The sequence below is a fragment of the Pygoscelis adeliae genome, unplaced genomic scaffold, assembly GCF_000699105.1.
Source record: "Pygoscelis adeliae isolate BGI_AS28 unplaced genomic scaffold, ASM69910v1 Scaffold375, whole genome shotgun sequence".
In the NCBI taxonomy this organism is placed as follows: domain Eukaryota; kingdom Metazoa; phylum Chordata; class Aves; order Sphenisciformes; family Spheniscidae; genus Pygoscelis; species Pygoscelis adeliae.
The window spans coordinates 105320-113165 of NW_008824870.1; positions in this window are offsets into that span (position 1 = coordinate 105320).

Genomic DNA, 7846 nt, shown 5'->3' on the forward strand with positions numbered 1-7846 from the left:
GAAAGAGACACCATCGGCACCTCAGGGAGGAAAACTACCAGTACAGCATTGCAGCAGGACATCTAATTACTAAGTTTTAAAATCCTGGTTTTTATCCCTTAGTGTGCATAGTTAATGGGGCCTGAGCTAGAGAGAGCGGGCTGGGTGTGCATTTGACTTCCAGAACTGGGCATTTGATCTGTAATTGTTCTTCAATGGTTGTATCTTTTTCCGTGTTATTGCTTTACATGGCTAGGTTTTGTACAATATTGAAAATCAATAAAAATGCATGAAAAAATGTTTTCCCACCCCCCTTAAAAGTTAAATGATCTTGTTAGGATTCTGGCACTGCTATTTTAAATCAGTTAGCCTATGTTTTCCTTCCCGTGCTCTAGGACAGCTGCGGGTTATCTGCACAAGCCCCGGCTGCAAGAGCCAGCACTGTGGTTTGGTTGAGGATGACCAGCAGATACTGCCAGAAGAGCCCGTGTCCCCAGTCCGACAAAGCACTTGGCTGCCTGCTTCAAGCCACTGCTACTTTGAGCAAGTCCAAGGTGATATTACCTGTATTGCCACAAACGCTTTGGCTTACAACGAGGAACGCAGACCAAGGAGGGAAAGTGGCTTTCCCTCAGTTATGCAGGAGGCCCATGGCAGGAGGAGCCGGTGCTCCTTGCCAGTACAATGCATCTCACGGTGCCCTGATGTCCTTCTGCACAGCTTGTCAGTAGTGGAGAAAGCAAGCGTGCTCACAAACTTACAAAGTGTCACCAACATTGCTTCTTTTTTTGTTTCCTTACTTATACAACAAATCCAAGTACAATAAAGGTGGGAAAAAAAACCACAACAACCTATTTACTCTCAACTCCAGATTAGGATTGGGATATAGATGCTACATGAGGTAATGAGCATGATGAGATGAGAACAGGGGAGCTACTTAAAGAGATGAAGGGATTCACTGCAGTGTAATTGAAAGGACTGATAGCCTCATTGTGGCCATTAATAGCTAAAGGAAAAGGAGCCCAATCTGCTGCAGCATTAAGCAGCGAAACCTGCCAGAGGTGACAGTGTCCAGAGAATGGTACAACTGGACAAAAGGCAGGAAACTCACAGTTACACGCAACACCCCAGCACTGGGTCACACTGACCCTGGTGAGCCTTTGTACAACCTCATCACATTTGGACGCAGATATAAAATGACTGCTTAGTTCTGGTTTGATGACTGATTATAAAAACCGGAGCCTGAAAGAAGTGTTTCATATTAAATGGAAACACTTATATTCCTGAAACAAAACTAAAAAATATTTTTGGTTTGATAAGAATATTTTGTCTGATGCAAGCAAAATCTTTAATTTCAGACTGTGGGTTTTTTTTAAAAAAAGTTCAGTTTCAAAAGAAAACCTTTTTAAACAAAACCGAGACAACATTTTCATTTTTCTCATTTTCCTAAAATATCTTCACTTTTATTTAACCTTCTGCCAATTTAATGTAGCTTTGCAAACTTTTTAAAACTCTTTTTTCTGAAAATAAACGATTTCCATGTATGTCCTGGGTCACTGCGTGAGACTTTGTACCCACAGTTACACAGGGAGGGATGATCTGCTTTCCATGCACATTTTGTGGAGAACTTTCCCTTCATGTTAAGTTGTGGTAATAGAAGTATAACTGGCATTTTATTTACAAATACGATGCATATCCAAATTCACAATACGCATGTGAGGAAAAACTAAACCTTAGCCTACACAACGCACACACACACGGCATTGTACCCCGCTCAATGGGATTTCGAAGGTGGGGGACTGCCCTGCCAGCCCCTCGGTGGCCACACACGTCTCACACGGGGGACTCCCTTCCCTCCAACCACTGCCTGGAGAGAGCGTTCCACAGATGGGTATTACATCACCGCGGATTTATAACGCTGCACACATTTTGCCAAAGCCCCGTCTGGTATAAACACGCACACGTCTCTTAAAGATAACATCATTTTGTCACGTTAGCCTGCTGATAGATCTGGCTCCACAGTTTGGAATTCTTCAGGAATTAAAGACTTACATAAACATATCATTTAACTTTATTACAGTATAATAATGATTTTTAAATAACTTTGTAATATGTTCTATAATCTCTTTTTAAAGTGCATATTATTGTACTGTCACAGTTTCATTCACCCTGCAACAGTCCAGTCAAAGCAACAGATATGAAGGTAAACACAACTGAGAAGGTACAGAGTGCTAAGTGGCCCCTCTCCCAGGTTTATAACTTGCTTTTCCAAACTGCCAGCTGCTCTGTAGACAAGCCATACTAATTGTGGGACAATTTGTGTATTCTTAAACTAAAATATTTTCCAGTTAAACCAATGCATAAATTATTTATTCATTTGTATTTGCATTTAAATAGTTGAAAAATGTCCAGATTAACTACTTTGAAAATTGTTCCAAAATTTCCCCCTAGGCTGTGACCTTGTGGCCAAGTTTAATCTCAAAGCAAATTGAAAGAAGGGTTTATAACTAAAACATCAAATGGCTCTGAATGTGCTCTGCTGCAGAGAATCGACTTACTCTTTTGCAAACTCAGCTAAGCGTTTGGTTTGAGGCCTAAAGCTTGGATTTCAAACATGGGTTTTCCACCAAGTTACCCCAATCTAGTGTTGGCAACTCAAGACTTTGTTGGAGAGGTTTTGTCTCATGCTACTTGGTGGCTTCCTTAAAGCTCCTGCTTGCGGACTCACCTAATAACGTAAGAAGCTCAGCCATCAGTCTAAAAAAAACATTTCTTATGCTCACGGCTGTGGTGAAAAGCATTAAGTGTTAGTAACCAGAATACAAATGAAAATACAAACTACATTAATTTTAATAATCTACACATAATTGTGTCAAATCTGAGATTTAGGAGGCTCAACTCATGGCCATGACAGTATTATTAACCTAGCACATACCTATAACCATTTCTGCACCCAAAGCCAGAGTGCGGCACCTCAAGACACCAGGCTGATGCCCCAGCCTGACCACTGAACTCAAAAGTCAAACATCGTTTGTAACAGTTTCTACGGTAAGTTTAACTGCATGGAAATGGCTCTTCCTTTTTCCTTTGTCATAAATCTGGTTTCTGCACATGTCCTGAAGATTAATTCATTACACTTTCCCTTGCAAGGAAAACTGCTGAGAGGGAAGGGAGGAAGCGCAGGCACCACTCTAAGATCTCAGCCAGCAGTAAAATGTCAGGAACCAGCAAGGAAGGTGGTTTCCTGACAACGTGTGTCCTGATACCAGCCTTCCCAACACGCTCCCATGATGAGGGGCAGCTCCTGTGCTCACGACTATGTTCCTTTCAGGAATAGAATGAAGAAAACAGATATAAAAGAGTACAGAAGAGGACAAAAGTCAGAAGACTTCAGCTGTCAAACCTTCAGTGGAATAGACACATAACTAAAGAAGTAGCTGAGAGGTTTGTTTTATTTAATATTTATTGAAAATTAATAGCAAAATTCAGTCTGCCTGACTACATCAAGCGAGCGGGATGTACTTGGGTTTGGGGTCCCTAATATAGCAACCAACTTGACAACTTACCTACGAGCGTCCGCTCTTTGAGTGGCTCTTGAAGTCTGCAGACTTTCAAGATGGGGAATATCTCAGGATCTTGGCCCCGCGCTAGTTTGAACTCTTGAGAACAGGTTCATGGCATGCTATGAAAAATCTCACATGTCCTTGCTGGACCTCTGGGCAGAGATGTTAACCTGGCAAGCCCTGAGTGCGTGTCTGGCTGTGCAGACTCCTTGTGTCTGCCTGTGTCACACCAATTCAGGTGGTGGGTTCGGCACAGGAGAAGGAGCTGTTGCTGCTGGGGGCTGTGCTGTCACTGCGCTGGAGTACACGAACCACCTCGCATTGCACATTACAATAGATCAGTAAATGTGTTGCTGAAACAGGGGTGAAAAGGAGCTGTCATGCTGTGCACAGTATAATTGCTATTTCTTTTATATGATTATGAGAGTGTGTGATTCTTTAATAAAACCTTAGAGAAAACATCCCAAGTCCTCCCCCTCCCCAAATACTCACATGTCAATTTATATAAAACAAAACCAATTGACTAACAAATGCAAAAATATTAAAACAGAGATCTAAAAAGCACATTAAGCATTTCAGCTACCTGTAAATAAGTATCAGTTTAAAAATTAAAGATAGAAAAAAATATTAAATGCCAATCAAGAATACACGAACTGAGTGGTAATTTCTCTGGCACAGAAGGTTGGCAGGAAGAAAGCAAGCAGAAGTACTGGACAATCCCAATGGTTGGCACTCAGGGACAGCATTAAAAGACTATCAAAGCCTCCATTGCTACTTTAGCTCCTTCTCATTGCGAGGTCTCTGGGTTAGAGCCTTCTGCAAACTGAAATCTCCGTTCCAATCTCTCCTCCCGGCTTAGGGGCAGCGCATGCTCGAAACACAGAAAATAAAAAGATTTTGTCAGGGAATGACTCAGAGTTGGGACAGAGGGTGGGGTGGCAGAGGGAAGCAACACTGCAATAAAAAGACCTTAAACTCCTCCCAGAGAAAGCCTGCAGCACATGCATATCTTAAGATAAGGTTACCTCACCTTGCCCCTCACTCATTCCTAGAGCAGCGCTAAACTAACACCGGCTGCCTGCCTCACTGTTTCTCCTTCTTTCCCTTGGAAGTCAGTTATTGCTCTCATTTTAATATTCTCCACTTCTTGTGTTTTTTCCACCCATGACTTCAGCTCTCCACACAGCCACGTGAATTGGCTGACAGACTGTCTATGTCCTTACATCAACAACAGCAGCAGGGGTATCGCGGTACAAAAGCAGGCACCAAGAGCCAAGATTATGTCTTCGGTATCTCGCAGGCTCATGCAGTGCGTATATATCTTCTGTAAATAACCCTCAGTTTTCACATGGATTATTTAGACTTTCTGATGAAACCGCAGAAATGTCAATGCGGCGCCTGAGCACCCAATCAGGCAGCGGCTCCCTGACCCCTGCCCTCCTCCTCTCCAGCATGACTGCTATTATCTTCAAGGGGAAAAACCCTCCTTGTCTCTCATTATACCTTTTTTTATGATCTAGGATTCTGTTAATAATGACTCCATGTTACATAAAACAGATACATTAATGTCACCAAGTCCCAAAAGTACTGAATCAAGCTGACTCCTTCAGAAAGGAAGAAAGTAATAGATATAAGCAAGGGAAAGCCTTAATAAGAGCGCAGATCCTAAGGACGGGAAGAGCTCCACCAGATCGCTTTCGCCTTCCTATTTGAAATGGGGTATTTAAAGGGCCATGTGGCTAGAGAAGATCAGACTTGTGGCAAGATGACCATGAACACACCGTCAAAGGGAGCAAATCAAACGTGATTTTAGGTGGTGCTGCAAAGGCGTGCTCAGCCTGTTACACTTGCGTGCTCCGGAAAATGAGATGGAGAGGCTAGGCAGCCCAGCAACCTGGCACTCACCTTTCATCTCCGGAATAAAAGTGCTGGCTTAGACCAACAGCTCTGGAGAAATAAGTTGCCCGGACTCTGTTTAGAGGAAAAAGTAGCCAACCCTTTGACCTATGCATATGGCTGAGACTATTTTTATTCCTCTACAGCTGGAGCAGACATTACAATTAAAAGCAACACCCAGTGATTGTTAGTGCTAGACAAATATTAAAATAGAACAAAATCTCTAATCAGAGGTATGAAGAGATTTAGTGGCAAAACTATTAACATCTGAAGGCTTGCCAGGGTAGTCTGGCCAAGCCATCTGCTACAGAATATAATGCAGAAGAGTGCTGTGATCAGAAACATTGGCGGTGCTCACACAGATATATGGTACACATCTGGGTGTCAAAAACCCTGTGAATTATGTCCAGGGAACATGGAAACAGATTACTAAATTTATAAGTAGTCGCAAGTAGTTTAAGGAAAGAAAAATGACATGAAAAACTAAGCCATGTTTGCTGAATCGTGTTTGGCCAGGCATCGAGGTTTTTTTCCACCAGCTGTAGACATAGCAGATATTTTGATTCCCACCTTGATGTATTTGGGAAAGGGTAAAATCTTAAGGCCAAGATGAGGCATATAAACGTCTTTTATAGAGTGACACCCACTAACACGTAAGGCTGAATTTGGCCTGGTGAAAATGTGAGGAGAAAATGAGGGGCCCTATGGAGCACCGGCTTGGGGCTCCAGAAAGGTGAAATCAGGACAGCAAAATAACATTAGCCACGATGAGTGCAATTTCCAGAACAACTCAGGAGTTACCTCATGTACATATATAACAAATGGGGAAAAATCTAAAGTAACAGTAAAGGTCCGAGCCACAGACTCTTGTTTCCTTCTTTCACCTGGCCCGTTGAGCCTGGAGACCACAGCATGCTGCTCTTTTTGGAGAAAAGGAAGAAGTTCCCTTACACGACCCAACATACATAATGGGTGAGCTGATAAGTGAGTAAAGCCAATAACACACAAAACATGAGACCATTGAGTAAGAGAGAGGGAAAAAAAGAAAATGAGAAAGTAGAAGGTTAATCCTTAGGAAGCCTTCTTCAGGCTCCATCAATACATCAACTCTTACTGCTCTGTACTGTAACAGAAAACACCTCTCACAACAGACAGATCTTGTGGAACAGCCCCGTAGCAGTGCTCAAGTGCCATTTAGACTCATCTGTACAAACAAATTCAAATTCAACTCCCCTGACAGAGATCCTCCAGAGCATTAGATCTATTAAATTTGTATTTTGCAATTACTTCAGTTTACTTTGCTTCTTTTCCAGGTTTTATGCTAAATTACATGGATGGAGGATCAAGCTTTACTTAAAAGATCTTTTCTTTTGGGTTGTGTCACTGTTAGAACAAATTTTAAATCATGTCATACAATGATCATCATTTTGATTGATAAGTTCACTGTAGACCAGCCTCTGCATGCTTAATAGAGCAAAATCTGACTTAATCTACTAATTTCTAATTTAACATAAATAAAGTACATGACACATTAGCCATTTTTCTTAATTCACTACTTTCTTACAGTAGCAAAGAGGTTTGTGTTTATGCTGTATACCGTAATACAGCAGCTCCACCAATTCCTTCCATTTCTTTGGGTGAAAAAGTTAACATCTCCATGTCTCTGTTCCTAATTAATAAAATGGACATACCAATTTTGATCTCAGAAGCGGTAGGAGGATTAACTTGTGAACAACCAAAAGTATAATATAAGTGCTAGGTGCAATTATTTTAAGTGCTAAGTATCTCAGGTAAGACAGCAATGAGACTGCAATTCTGGTTTTTTTCATTATTACATAGACAATACTAGCCCTCAAAGTATGCCAGGCATTTTCCAGATCAGAAGAAAATGTGATCCCTACTCTCAGAGTGCCTAATCTAAAAAGTCAAAGATGAAAAGAGGGAAAGGAACTCGGGATACAAAGGAATCTATGTAGTGACAGGTCCCAGCTTGTTATTTTAATTAAAAATATGCTAAATCCTTCTTTTTGCCTCTTTCAGCCCTCTCATCCAGGCTCTAAGCTTCAATTCCAGTGTCTGCATAACCTTCCCTAATCATCCAGTGTTCCCTCCACATAAACGAGCTCTTCAGAGCCAGGGTCAGTATGGGAAGGGGGTACATGGTGGACTGCAACAGTGGGCAGGACGACAGACCCTGAAGACTGGAAATCCGACTGATCCAGTCCAAAAGTGTTTCCAGAGAGCCACACATGTCCTACCAACAGGGGCCCTTGAATTCAGAGGCTTCTCGTGACTTAAAACAACAAACAGGGTAAATTGAAGAAAAAGCCCACAACACTGGGACCCCCTTCACCTGCATGTGCGTACGTGTATAGCTTGAGAAATGCATCGGCTGCATGAAACACAGT